Raw genomic sequence first — 15,611 nt, 5'->3', positions numbered from 1 at the left:
TTAGCTTCAATTTACCCCTTTTTTTACTCCTTGGGTGGTTCTTTTCAATCCACTTCCTCCTCCATCACCTTGTTCGTGCTATAGTAGTTCTTCACACGGTGGCCATTGGCTTGAAACAATTTCCCATTCTAAGCGAGCAACTCAACCGTCCCATTATCATAGATTTTCTTGATCATGTACGGGCCGGTCCATCTGGACTTCAACTTTCCGTGGAAAAGAGAGAGTCTTGAGTTGTGCAACAAAAATACATCCCCCAAGGTGAGCTCTTGTGGACTAATCATCCTATCATGGTAAGCCTTCATCCTTTCTTTGTAAGTAGACGAGCTATCATAGGCTTTCATCCGAAATTCGTCCATCTCATTTAAATGAAGACGCCTTTCCTCCTCGGCCTTTTGGAAATTTTGATTCAACTTCTTTATCACCCAATAAGACCTATACTCCATCTCAAAAGGCAAATGACATGATTTTCCAAAAACTAATTGATAAGGAGACATACCTATAGGAGATTTGTATGCGGTACGGTATGCCCACAACGCATGCATCATCCAAACGGAGTGCCCAATCCTTTCTATTGGTGCTCACTGTTTTCTGTAGAACGGACTTGATCTCCCGATTTTCAAGTTCGGTCTGCCCATTGGCTTTGGGGTGATATGGCGAGGTGACTCTATGCCTGACTCCGTACTTGTCCAATACGTTGTCTAGCCACCTATTGTTGAAGTGAGATCCTCCATCGCTTATGAGAGCACGAGGTGTACCAAACCTGCAAAAAAAGTTTTTCCTAACAATGGCAGTTACAAATTTAGAATCATTAGTTTTGGTAGGAATTGCTTCCACCCATCTAGACACATATTCAACCGCAAACAAAATGTATTGGTATATGTATTGGTATTCCCCTGATTTTGGGAATGGTCCCATAAAACCTATCCCGCATACATCAAACAATTCCACCTAAATGATGGTATTCATAGGCATCTTCTTCTTCTTTGATATTCCCCCTATGCGCTGGCATTCGTTGCATTGGAGCACAAAACTGGCGGAATCACGATAAATGGTTGGCCAATAGAAACCGCTTTGTAAGATTTTGATGGCGGTCTGATAAGGCTCGTTTCATGCATTGGTTTTGGGTTAAAATTATATGCTTTTGGGGGAGATAATGCACAAATTTTGAGCTTAAGTGTGCAGAAATCTGTTGGATCCGGGAGTTTGTGTAAATTGACCTGGCAGATGCAAAATAGCTGATTTTGAAGTAAAATACCAGAAGTCGTCGCTCGGACCTAGGAGAATCGTCGCTCGGACCTAGGAGAATCAGGAAGTTGACGACAGGAGTAGAAATGGAGCAAAAGCGCAGAAAAAGTCATCTACCTGGTCAAGGAGACAGAATGGCAGAATGGAGCTGAAGCGCAGAAAAAGTCATCTACCTGGTCAAGGAGACATAATGGCGTAATGGAGGTGAAGCGCAGAAAAAGTCATCTACCTGGTCAAGGAGACAGAATGGTGTGCTGACATGAAGATCCTCAATTATTGCAAGGGTAAAATGGTCAAATACCGACAAGAAGTTGCCTTAGGGTTGAAGTTAAAGCCACTCTATAAATAGAAGCTTTCCACAATGAAGAGGTAGCGCTTAACGCTATCGTAGTTTAGGTAGGAAGCTCTCATAGGTGCTTAACGCCACCGCTCTCTTAGTTTAGTTAGATAGTTTGTTGCTTTCTTAGCTTAGTTCAATGGTTTCATCGGAGGAATTGACGACTTCACCGTTGGATCTCGACTCATTTCCAGTTTTATGAAGCTTTGGTGTTTATTTTCATGTTGATGATGTTTTTACTTATGTTTCTTGGATGCTTTTCGCAATTGGTAGCTTAGATGTTTAGATCCATGTTGTTTACATGATTTCCAGTAGTTTAGAGGTTGAGATTTAGTTGTTCACGTGCTCGATTTCTGAGATCCGATAGTTTAGGTGATGCATGCAAGGTAATCTGTGTTCATTTCGTTTTCTGCTTGACCCAGTAGCGTAGATCTGGTAGTTCTAGCTTTACGTCTCGTTTTGAAGCATGCTCTGTTTTATTTCGTCAATGGTGTTGAAGCTCTGTTCTATGCTCTGTTTTTACTTGGTTATTTGGAGAAGATGAAGTAGGAGTTAGTTAGAGAATCAGATCTGCTTTTTGCTTTTGCTTTTTGGTTTTCCAGCTTTTCTGTCAGCCCAACTAGTTTGAGAAAAATGGTCCCCACTTTACTTTTACACTTTGTCTGCCTATTTTAGGAAAGCCTTTAGCTTGGTTAGTAAGTTTCAATTGTTTTCTTTAGTTGCTTTCATGATTTATTAAATTGATGAAAAATATTTTCGTGTTTTATTTTCCTTCCGTACTTCTCCCGTCTCCTAGGTCAGGTAAATAGAGTCCGATTTAATTCCGCCAGGTCAAGTAGATTAGATTTTTAACCCACCCAATGAATGCGTGGCAGCAGCCGACCCCCTTTCCGCTTGTGTCATGGAATCGATCTCGAGTAGGTCCATAGTCTCTGTGGTTCGACCCCGCTCTTGCCGCTTATACTTAGTAATATTTGTTGCATTAGTGGGAAAATTATAAATCTTGTTGAAAGGAGGGACACATGCACACGACACACGTGCAAAAACCCGACCCTTCACGGTCGTTTCCACACCGAAGTGTCCTCCAGTTGACGACGAATGACATCTTTCAACTATGGCTGCCTAATCCTCTTGCGATACACATCTTTAAGTATAGTACCTGCACATCTTTTGAACAAGTAGGACTCATCCCAAAAATAAGATCTTACATCTCTATAAAACTTCTTTCTTTGATAAGGAGTAAGATCGAGAGGGTGTACCTTGGCTGCTAAATAATTAACAATATCGGCATACCATGGAAAAGTAGCTTGAGTGAAGAACAGATGTTCACCGGGGAAGTAGGATCTGTTAGAGTTTGTATACTTGAAATCACGTTTAGAGTGATTGGATACTGTAAACTCTTATTTTATTTTTCAAGGAATAAAATAAGATTATTTTTGTCATAATGTTGTTATGTTTTACATTTAATGGATGTTAATGCATGTTTAAATGTATAAGTTAACTTAACAAAGTCTAAGTCTTTGTTTTAGTAGACCGGTTGTGGGCGTTGTCCACTTTAAGGTAACACGGTCAGTCCTAAACAAAGAAAAAGAAGAATTTCACAACCTAGATGGAATTAGACTATCCATCGTGAAAGGTTGCAATGTCAGTCCGCATATTTCTAAGCCTTACTGAAATAAGATGACATTGGTGTGGTAAAGCACTGAATGGATCTAACAGCAAGACTTGTCTTTATCCAATCTACTGAAAGGTGAGGTCTTGATAAATATTTGTTTCTTAATCAATGTAGGTTAGCATTGAGCATACGGTATTGATTATGCATTACTTGGACTTATCAAATGGTGCGGGTTTTTCGTAACCCAATAATCCTGATATATTGGGTAGTGGTGATTAATATATAGCGATGCTAGGATTGCTATAATGTTGAATCGTGCGCGAGGTGAGTCTCGTTTGATAATGTCCTCAAGAGGAGCGCGAAACAACGTTTTATTATTCGGAACCTAGCTAGTTGGAGTTTGATCACTCTATGAATAATAAATAAGCGTTTCATGCTAAGTCCACTCTTGGAATTAATAAGAAGTTAATTAATTAAGTCCATAGCAGACATTGATTAATTAATGGACATTTTTATCTTAAGTGCGGGAAATGAAAGTTAAAACGGAAGCCCGAATTACTTATAATTTCGGATTTGGATGGGGAGAGTTCGATATTACTTCTGTAGTGGCTGCTCGTAATATTCTAATTAAAGCTTATATTAAACTGTGGGTTCAATTTAATTAGTAAAAAATAAATTGGATGAGCCCATATCCAAAACCTTCCATAGATCCCTGTCTGGGCCCAAAATGAACTTATTATTAATAGGGAATAAAGGAGACAAAAACATAATTTTAACTACTAAAATTTCGTCGCCCTCTATTAAGAGGTGTTCGAAATTCTCTCCAAATTGGAAAATGATTTCTTCTGTCTTCTTTATTTAAGTCCTAGTATTCCGGTGAGATCAGCCCACACTGATATTGGAGTACAGTTTGGGAACCAGAGAGAAAATCTGTGGTCTAGTATTCAAAGCGTCACGTGGAGAAGTCACTAGCCATCATCAATTCTTTGGAGAATTAATTATGTATTATTTTTGCTCCGTAGAAAAGCATGTTTTAGGTTTCAATATTCTTAAAGCATGATTAATTCAAGTTATGGGCATGATACATGTGAGAATTACGCGAATAGCTTTTGTCTAAATAATCTGCTAAATAGATCTGATTATTATGTGATTTATTTGTTCGATTAATAATTATTAAATTATGATAACTCGACGCACGCTTCCGCTGCCAGTTCCTACAATCCGAATGACTCTTGGCTTTGCGTCCTTCTTTGCAAACAGGTGTCTAATAGCTGCATGGTCAGTGTAAATGATGGTTTTAGTCCCAACAAGACAAGCTCTAAATTTATGAAAAGAATAAACTATAGCAAGCATCTCCCGTTCTGCAGTCGTATAGTTAGCTTGTATAGAATCTAAAGTTCTACTAGCATGCCCCAAGAAACTTCTTTGGGCCTTTTTGTTGGATGGAGGCGGGAGTTTCTTAATGGCTGCGATTTTAGCCCTGTCAACTTCAATCCTTGCAGAAGACACTTTGTGACCTAGAACTATACCTTCCTTCACCATGAAATTACATTTCTCCCAATTAAGAACAAGGTTAGTTTCTACATATCTCTGTAAAACCTTAGCCAAATTTTCAAGACAATGATCATAAGACTTCCCAAAAATAGAAAAGTCGTCCATAAAAACCTCCATCACATTTTTAATCAAATCATGAAAAATGACCATCAAGCATCTTTGGAAAGTCGTAGGAGTATTACATAAGCCAAAAGACATTTTTCTATAAGCATAGATTAGGCCATAAGGGCAAATAAAGACAGACTTATGTTGATCCTCGGGAGCGATCGCAATTTGATTGTAACCAGAATAACCATCTAAGAAACAATAGTCATCATATCCCCCTAATCTATCAAGCATTTGATCAATAAAAGGCAAAGAGAAGTGATCTTTCCCAGTGGCTGCATTTAACATCCTATAATCAGTACAAACTCTCCAACTTGTGGCTACTCTTGTGGTAATCATCTCACCATCCATTCCTGGCACTACAGTTATCCCTCCTTTCTTAGCTACTACTTGTGTAGGACTCACCCATTCACTATCCAAAATGGCATAAATAATCTCTGCATCTAGCAACTTGATTACTTCCTTCTTCACTACATCTCGCATGATAGGAATAAGTCTACGATGGTTTTGCACACGAGGCTTATGCCCCTCTTCAAGTAAAACACTATGCATGCATGTGTTTGGGCTAATTCCTTTCAAATCACCAATAGACCGTCCTATAGCAGACATATACATGCTTAGCACACACACCAACTTTTCACATTCATTTTAACTCAAGGCGGCGGACACGACAACAAGGTAAGTATTATTTGGCCTTAGAAATACATACCTAAGGTGTTCCGGAAGTGGCTTCAATTCTACCTTAGGTGGTCCTCGTGGTTTTCCCAATGCCTTCTTCTTCTCTTCTTCTTCTTCGGGAGTGCGCAAAGGAAAGAAGGTGTTCCCCTTTTGAGGGATTCTCTTGGGGAGAACCTCGAGTTCTGCAATCATAGCATAGACATTAGAATCACAAGTAGATGGATCAGACGTAGGAGTAAAAGAATTTATAAGACAAGAATCTAAAGGGTCCTGAGTTTGGTGGTATGTGACTTCCATTTCCCCCACACAATCCGTGACGACTTGGATGACGCTACACTCTTGACAGCCTTCTGCTCCTTCCTGAAGGAACTGGAAGCGGAAGCGTCCGATAAATCAAACAAATAAATCACATAATAATCAGATCTATTTAGCAGATTATTTAGACAAATTCTATTCGCGTAACTATGACATGTATCATGATCATAACTTGAATTAATCATGCTTTAAGTATAATTGAAACCTAAAACATGCTTTTCTACGGATCAGAAATAATACCCTGTTGATTCTCCAAAGAATCAACGATGGCTAGCGACTTCTCCACGTGACGCTTTGAATACTAGACCACAGATCTTCTCTCTGGTTCCCGAACTGTACTCCAATATCAGTGTGGGCTAATCTCACCGGAATACTAAGACTTAAATAAAAGAGATAGAAATTCGAATCCACAGAGGAGAGCTGGATGAAAAATTCGTCCCTCTACGTTTAGGAGTGGAAGAAATTTTTTTAAAGTGTATTTTCTATAGAAGGTTTTGGATATGGGCTCACCCAATTTACTTTTTACTAATTAAATTGAACCCAAAATTTAATTAGAGCTTTAATTGGAATATTACGAGCAGCCACTACAGAAGTAATATTAAACTCTCCCCATTCAAATCTGAAATTATAAGTATCCGGGGTTCCGTTATAACTTTTATTTCCCGTGCTTAAGATAAAAATGTCCATTAATTAATTAATGTATGCTATGGACTTAATTAATAAACTTCTTATAAATTCCAAGAGTGGATTTTATAAATTCCAAGAGTGGATTTAGCATGAAACACTTATTTATTATTCATAGAGTAATGAAACTCCAACTAGCTAGGTTCCGAATAATAAAACCTTGTTTCGTGCTCCTCTTGAGGACATTATCAAACGAGACTCATCTTGCGCACGATTCAACATAATAGCAATCCTAGCAATTCTAGATATTAATCACCACTACCCAATATATCAGGATTATTGTGTTGCGAAAAACCCGCACCATTTGATTAGTCAAAGTAATACATAATCAATACCGTATGCTCAATGCTAACATACATTGATTAAGAAACAAATATTTATCAAGACCTCTCCTTTCAATAGATAGCATAAAGACTCTTCTTGCTGTTAGATCCGTTCAGTGTTTTACCACACCAATGTCATCTTATTTCAGTAAGGCATGGAAATATGCGGACTAACATTGCAACCTTTCATAATGGATAGTTTAATTCCATCTTGGTCGTGAAATTCATCTTTTTCTTTGTTTAGGACTGACCGTGTTACCTTAAAGTGGACGACGCCCACAACCGGTGTACTAAAACAAAGACTTAAACTTTGTTAAGTTTACTTATACATTTAAACATGCAATAAACATCCATTAAATGTAAAACATAATAATATTATGGAAAAATATAATCTGTTTTATTCCTTGGAAAATAAAATAAGAGTTTTACAGTATTCAATCACTCGAAATAGTATACAAACTCCAACACTTCCTTCCCATGGAATTTCAGAGCGTCATAGATGTTTAAGGTGATACTCTCATCATGTAGTCGCAGTGTTAGATCCCCTTTTTGTACATCTATCATGGCTCCCCCAGTGATTAAAAATGGTCTTCCAAGTATCACGGGCAATTTCTTGTCCTCCTACATGTCCAAAACAACAAAGTCAGCGGGAAAAATGAATTCTCCTACTTTTACCAAAACATCTTCTACAATCCCCCTTGGTGTTGTTGTGCTTCTGTCTGCCATTTCAAGGTAATCGAGGTGGGGTGGATATTGTCAATGTCGAGCATCCTGTAGAAAGACAAAGGCATTAAATTAATACTCAATCCAAGATCGCACAATGCTTTACCTTCTACATTATTTCCCAAAACACAAGATAATGTAAAACTCCCTAGATCTTTGTGTTTGGTAGGCAGACCCTTCTAAATTATGGCGCCGGAATTTTCTGTCAAGCCCACTGTCTTGTATTTCCCCCACATCCTTCAAGAACTTTGCATAGTTAGGCATTTGTTGTAGTGCTTCCACTAGTGGAATGTTGATGTGGAATTTGCTTATGACATCCAAGAACTTGGTGAACTAGGTGTCTAGCTCTTTGTTCTTCAACCGTTGAGGATACGGAATAGTGGCGGAGTTGGGCGACTGAAAATTTGGCGGTTGGTGCTCTGGTGGCGGACCGCCGCGAAGAGGTGCAGCGGTCGCGGGAGATGGTTCTGCGTCTGTGTCCGAATCGAGCTCGGCATGCTGGGAGATCTCTGGTGGACCGCTATGTAGGTGTGTAGCGGGCCTCTATATGTGATCAGCAGCTGGTGTGGGGTCGGTTGACTTTGTTCTATTTCTTTCCTTCCCCTTCCTAGGTCTCCTACTTGCGGAGGTTGGTATGTGGTCCCGCTACGAAGCTGCACGGCGTGACACCTTCCCTTGGGATTGATCTCCGGCAGGCCAGGTAGTGTCCCTGGAGTGTGCTTGCTCCCTATTGCAGTAGCCAGAGCCCCCATATTAAATTCCAACGTCCTAACTTGTACGACAAGACTTGCCAATCCATGCTCCAACAGGCTGGTATTTCCAAATTATTCAACCTCTGATTTGTCACCTTCTTCTGTTCCTGAGCCTCAAGGATGCAGATTTCTAACAACTCCTCTCAATTAGAGCGGGGTTGCTCCTCCATACATGCACATATTTCAGAATTTTCATTAGCGTAATAATTTTGTGCATCGTATGAATAGTCAGAACAGTCTGGGTCGTAGTATGATCCCCCTTGGTCGGGGCTATAACATTCTTCGTAATACCCTCCTTGCTGCTCATTAGTGTAACCGTATGGATTCTCTATTCCTATGAAGAAATCCATTAAAACAAAATAAAAATAAAAGTAAAAATAAAAATGAAAGCAACAAAATGAAAGCAATAAAATCCGTTTGAAGATATCAATCACACAGTGAGTGTAATCCTTGGCAACGGCGACAAAAACTTGATGCACTTTTTATTAGCACTATAAATACCTGCAAGTATACAGAGTAGGAATAGTATAGCTAAAGGTCAGTACCGGAGATCAATCACGGGGAAAACAATGACAAATTTGCTACCTTCTACTAAAACTTAATTACTATTTAGAAAACCAAAAGAATTTGAAAATTTTGAAAACAAAGAACAATTTAAACGTAATAAACAACTACATGCAAATAAATCACAGAGATAAAAGTATAGAGATAAGTGAATTCCAGGGATGTGCGTTCACAGTTATGGTTATATAAGTTCGGACTACAGTACCCTAGCACAGTTCTTACTTTGATAGGACGAGTCACCTAGTTTATTCTCATGCGATACAAACATTGATTACTAACATTAGGGTTGTCAATCCTAAATCCGTAACTCCTAAAAGCTCCTAAGACCCTTGAAAAGTCCTCACTCTCAATTAATAGTGCCGTTGTAAAGGAAATTAGTGTCTACTAAGTGGATCTAACTCGCCAACCTCCTCTCACAATTATGTAGCAAGTTATATTAAATCATCCAAGATTATGTCACTCAAACATGAAGCATTATGGTTTACTTATAGAAGAAACAAAGTAAAAACAAAAAGGATATTAAATAGAAAATGAAGTGTATAACCAAAGTCGTTACTAACATATCACTAGAATCCTATGAATTTAGTTACACATGACGTAATAATCTAAAGACATTGATTGAAGGGAAACAATTGGAACATAAAACTAAAGCAAATAAAAACCAAAGTTTGAATCCTTGTAGCTTTGATGCTCTTGAATCTTTCTTCAACTCCTTGCACACTGAAGCACTATAACATTTAATCTCCAGAAAATATGTTGCAAATAGAGGATCCTAATAATGAACCTTTAGGGAGTATTGATAGGGAAGAATTCGAGTTCCTAAAATAAGGTAAAGGATTGCAAAATATGGTAAATCTTGGAGAGGAATTTAGGGCAAATCTGCTCGCCGCTCTTTTGTGGCGGACCGCCGCACCTTGGCTGGCGGTCGCCAGGTATTGATCCGAGAATTCTAACTCTTAGGTGGCGGTTGCCACGCCTTGCCCGACTTCATTCCATGCATAAATTTTCTGAAATGGACCGCTACAGAAGTGTCAGCCGCTGGGTGCTTGCGGTCGCCGGAAGTGTTGCGGCGGTCGCCGGATGTGACCTGAAACTCCAGATTTCCCACTTCGCATTTTGACTCCCTTTTTAGGTTCAAATATGCACATTTCTCACAAAACATGTCAAAAATACCAAAATAGATAAAATATACAAATAATGGACATGTAATGCAACTTTGACATTAAAAATGGACCAAATAATGGCCTTAAAACCATGCAAAATCCGAGCGTATCACTTAGTCGGTACCTATCAATTGTAAAACTTTATTTCTCAATCCACAAAGGCTTTGGGGTACATATAGGTAATGATTGTAGTGTTATTCTGAGAGCTTTCTTGCCTTAGAAGACAAAAGACACTGATGGATTTAACAGTTAGATTCTTTCTTCTATTTACTAAAAGAAGATGTCTCCGTGATTATTACTCCATTTATCCCAATCTAATTATCACATTTTTGTTTTTTGATGTCTCACTCTAATTGACATATTTCCAGAAATGCAAACATCTTTATCATCTGGTGCTTTAATCTAAACTCATGGCAAATCCTAATGTCGGAGTTGGATGCACTGAATCTGTGATTGCACCTATCTCTTCAGTGACAACGCAACAAGTGATTGCACTGCTGATCTTCGTTGCCCAACCAATTAATCCAACAATAGTAACCTTTGAGCATATATGGACATGGATGGCATGCTTCGATTCCAGACTCGAAGAGTTTGAGCGTTGTGCTGTGACAATGATTCCCTCGTCGCGCCCCCAACAGGCCCCCGATATACACCGCCGCACAACCGCCCTACTAGCCTTACCAGCCATTGTTGCCTCCATATCAACCTGACCCGCCGCCCAACAACTTCACCGAAGTGGGTCATGGGTTGTGACCCAGCGATGCCGTTGCCGGTAGATCCCCAGCCGCTGGACCCAATCAACACCAACAACATGTAAGATTTTCACACCAAACCGTGGATCTTAACCCGACAGCACAACACGTATTCGAAACTTTGGCGGCAAGATCCTAATTTGGGATGGTATATGCCTGGTATAATACAACAGTATCACTTGGTGCGGCAAGACCTCCCACGTGTTGGGACCCCCCGAACAGCAATCACCGCCGAGTTTCCAGCCCTATGCACCACCATGGGTGCAACAACCTTCTTGTTGAGAACAACTTGGTCCACTACAGTCATGGGAAATGTCGGCTTACGATCAGCCACCGCCGCAACACCTCCAATAGCCTTTTGGCTATGAATCGGCACCGACTTCTGATCCGGGTCCTTTCCGACAGCAACGCAGTCCATATGCGTACAATCAACCTGATACTCAGCTGTCGTACGCGGACTGACAACCCCAGCAACCGTCGAGCCCTAGCCCTATTACGTGTAGGTACCCACAAGGTCGAATGCAGACGCCACCAACCGCACAGCCCCGTCATCCAACGTGTTGGGATCTCCTGGAACGACACCAACATCAAGGTTACCCACTAATAGACTGGCCACCGTATCAACAAAGTCGAATATCACTTGGGAGGTTTTAAAATTAAAATCGATGTTGGGAGGCGGTGGAGTGATTCTATGGAAGTGAATTTACTTACACACATTTTCCAAAATTTGTTGAGAGTTTAGATAGTTATGTGTGCGGATATGTAGAGGAATTGAGAGTTTAGTTTAGTTGCGAAGTTTGTTTATTCATGTGAGAATACTAGTGATTTTTACTACTCCCTCCGTCCCAAGGAAGATGACCCCTTCCTTGGGGGCACGGGTTTTTATGCAGTTTTATTTTGTGTGTTAAGTGGAGAGAGTAAAGTATAAGAGATGGAATAAAATAGAGATAAAAGAGTTTCCATTTTTTGTAATGGGTCATCTTGGTTGGGACAAATAAAAAATTAAAGTGGGTCATCTTTAGTGGGACAGATGGAGTATTTATTGCGAGATTGTGGAAGAAGAGCATTGTGTTAATCTAGAAAGAGGGCTTTCCACGGACTCTACATTAGAGACATAAGCGAATAAAATAATAGAATGTAAGGCTGCTTATTTAGATACATGAAACAGATCGAAACCGACCATGGGCTCGCCAAGCAATATCAGCAGGGAGGAGGTTCGTTCCATTAACGAAAGTGAAGAGAGAAGGGGGATTCAGAGCATAGTAGATGAACACAAGGCTGTAATGAGTACGAGGTTGCATTTGAGACAACAAATCACAACCTTGAGGGAGAAATGGATGTGCAAGAAGGTTGGTTGCGGATGAGTTGCAATTAAAATAAAGAAAATTGGGTAAGAGATGAGGTGCTTACACCGACTTGAAGATAATTGTCTATATCTATGTCGATTTATATGTCGCTGATGCAACATGTTTTGATCATCAATCATCATCGTACAACGATAATGCACGATGGATTCCTCCAAGCAATGACACGGCGTGTTTGAGCATTTTTGGACGCACAAGCTTCCTGTTTTAGTGTTGAATTTTGGCAACCACGCCAAAGCTTCTACTTTTAAATCTCTTCGTGGCTTCGTGGTTTCCACCTTGAGGACAAGTTAGATTTTAACCGTAGGGGAGTTGATACGTGCATATCTCTAGGAATATCCCCATATCTTTATTAATTAGTTAGTTTTGATTTACAGTATATTTTGGATATCTATTTTCTTGCTCATTAAGTTATTATTAGTATTATAATATGGCTATTGTTAACTTTTGGAATCAATCAATGAAATAACAAGTATTTATCTTTATATTCTTTATTTTTCTGCATTCAAAACCTAAGCATTCCGATTTATCGATGGGTTCGGTTCCCTTGCGACTTTCTCTTATCTTCCTACTTGATAAGGAAGGGGTTAAACCCTTATCATACTCCCTCTGTCTGCCCTTAGTAATCTCGATTTACTATTTTAGTCCGTCTACCATTATGAGCCCTTGTTTACTTAAACTATAAATGATATGTACGACCTCACTTTCCACTTACTCATTTCACTCAAATTCGACTAATAAAAATAATATATAAAATGGGTCTTACATACCACTATCCTTTCTCACTCACTTACCTTCATGTCAAACTCAAATGAGACTCCTAATAGCAAACCCTAAACCCTAAACATCAAGAAATCAAAAAGAATTACGATTTTGGGTCTCGCTCGATCAAAGTGATCGCGACTTTTGATCGATCTCGATCATACCACACAAAACCCTAGATCATTTATGGACCATGGAGGATGATCATTGGCGCTTCTGATGCATTCGCGATGTGGCAGCGCGGCTAAAAGTCGAGTCAACAATTATTGGAGATGTCAATGAATAAAAGCTGATAATGTCGATGAAACTGAACCCGAGAACATATTTCCACTCAACTGACTTATTTCTAATTGGTAGGAAGTAATGGAATATGACCCGAGATACTATTGTTAGTAAGATCTATGTACTGAATGGAGGATGAGAGATTCGTAACAATATCGGTAATTCGATTGTTGAAAATGTATAAGCCTTCTAACGAAGGGGATAAGTGCCACAACCATGTTGGGGCTTTATTTGCTATATTAGCTAGAGATCAAGGACTAAGAAATGTTTTTGAGTTTGAATCCATTTCGGAAAAAATGGACCGACATTGCACCCTGACAACAATATCTCATCCAACTGAAAGTAGGACTCCAATCAGGAGCAAAATGCAACACCAATGAATTGTGGGATTCCGAGACTACACCTGGAAAATTATTTCTAGAAAGATCTAGAACACAAAGCTCAGAGAGCTGGCCAATATATAGAGGAATGGATCCAGTGAAGTTGTTTCTCCCCAGGGATACTTCAGAAAGTTTATGCAGAAAATTCTCCCAGGTCTAGCATCAATCCATCGAAAATATTATAAGCTAAGTCCTGAAATTGGAGTGATTCAGATATTCCTTTCCCAGATTTATTTCCAAATAAATCATCAAGTTGTCCCTTAAAGCCATTACCATAAAGAAGTAAGGCACGCAGACGACGTAGATTGGACAAAGATTTTGGGATTTGACCTTCAAGCTTGTTATCAGAAAGATAAAGATCTTCAATAAGAAATAATCTCACTATGAATGAATCGGGAATTAGGCCATCTAAAGCATTACCTGAAATGTCCATATTGATCCACTTTTTATTAGCACTGAATATACAAGGGTATAAATAGTATAGCTAATGGTCAGTATCCGATATCGAACACAGGGAAAACAATCACAGACTGTTACCTTCTACTAAGCTTCTTTTACTATTTGGAAAATCGAAAGATTTTTGAATTTTGAAAATAAAAACTTTTAAAAAACAGAATTAAACAACTAATGCAGATAAAACACAGAGATAAACTAGATGATATAAGCGAATTCCAAGGATGTGCTTTCACAGTTATGGTTATACAAATTTCAACTACAACACCCTAGCACAGTTCTTACTTCAGTAGGACGAGTCGCCTAAGTTATGCTCATGCGATACAAACGTAGATTACTTCAGTAGGCGCGTCAATCATAGATTTATAACTCCCTAAAGCTCCTAAGACCCTTGAAAAGTCCTCACTCTCAATTAACAGTGTCGTTATAAGGAAAGCTAATTGTAATGTCAACTAAGCCGATGTAACTCGCCAAACTCCTCTCAGGATTATGTAGCAAGTCAATTAAATCATCACAGAATGTGTCACTCAAACATGAAGGAATTACCCAGAACTTAGAATAGAAACGAAGTAAGAACAAAACGGATGTTAAATAGAAAGGAATTGTATAACCAAAGTCGTTACTAACACTTCCCTAGAATTCTATGAACTTAGCTACACATGATAGAATAATCTAAAGACATAATTTTAAGGGAAATCATAAAGAACATAAGAACTAAAGCAATTAAAACCCAAAGGTTGAATCCTTATAGCCATGATCTTCTCTTGAATCCTTCTTCAAACCCTTGCACTTTGATGAACAAAGATGAACTCTCAAATATTATGCTCTAGAATAAATGAGGAAAGTGAAGTGCGACTAAGTTCCTTTTTTTTTTGTTTTGTTTGGAAGTGCGACTAAGTTATGATCACCAATAATCTAGAAATTGTATGATGATAATTCATGTCAAGATAATGTAGCAATTGCGGTTTTAATTGACGAAAGACTTTTGTAACTTAAAAACACACTAGTGAAGTAAGGTGTGACCAAGTTACAACCAATAGTCAAATACAAATCAATGAAATTAAATCTTGATAATTTAATTAAGAATCACGTGTATAATCCATGGGAAAAGACAAAATAGTAAAGTGAAGGTTGACTACCTTATTATCGCATGTTATAATAGACGATGAGTTTTGATCAAAACTAAAGAATATTCCGCCCCTCCCAAATTACTATAGTTGTATTCCATGGCAGGTTCCACTTGAAAGCTTCTCCAATCAATTTTAACTTGTGATCGGGGCTAAGAATGGGGAAACTCTGTGTCCATATTATCATGGACACCTTAAAACAAGAAGCTTAGAAAATCTATACATCTATAAAAGTGGAGTTTTGGGGATATTTACAGAACTGCTACGTTGAGTTTTGATCGAAGATTGACAAGAACGAAACAAGAAACTAGAAACAACACACGCGTTTTACGGGGTTCGGCAATTTGCCTACATCCACGGAAGGGATGAGATGTTTATTACTTCACTCTTTTGGTGGATTACACAGAAATAGAAACAAGAAGATGAAAACTCT

This window comes from Salvia hispanica, chromosome 1 (assembly GCF_023119035.1).
Source record: "Salvia hispanica cultivar TCC Black 2014 chromosome 1, UniMelb_Shisp_WGS_1.0, whole genome shotgun sequence".
Taxonomy (NCBI): Eukaryota; Viridiplantae; Streptophyta; class Magnoliopsida; order Lamiales; family Lamiaceae; genus Salvia; species Salvia hispanica.
Note: the sequence above shows the minus strand (reverse complement) of the source record.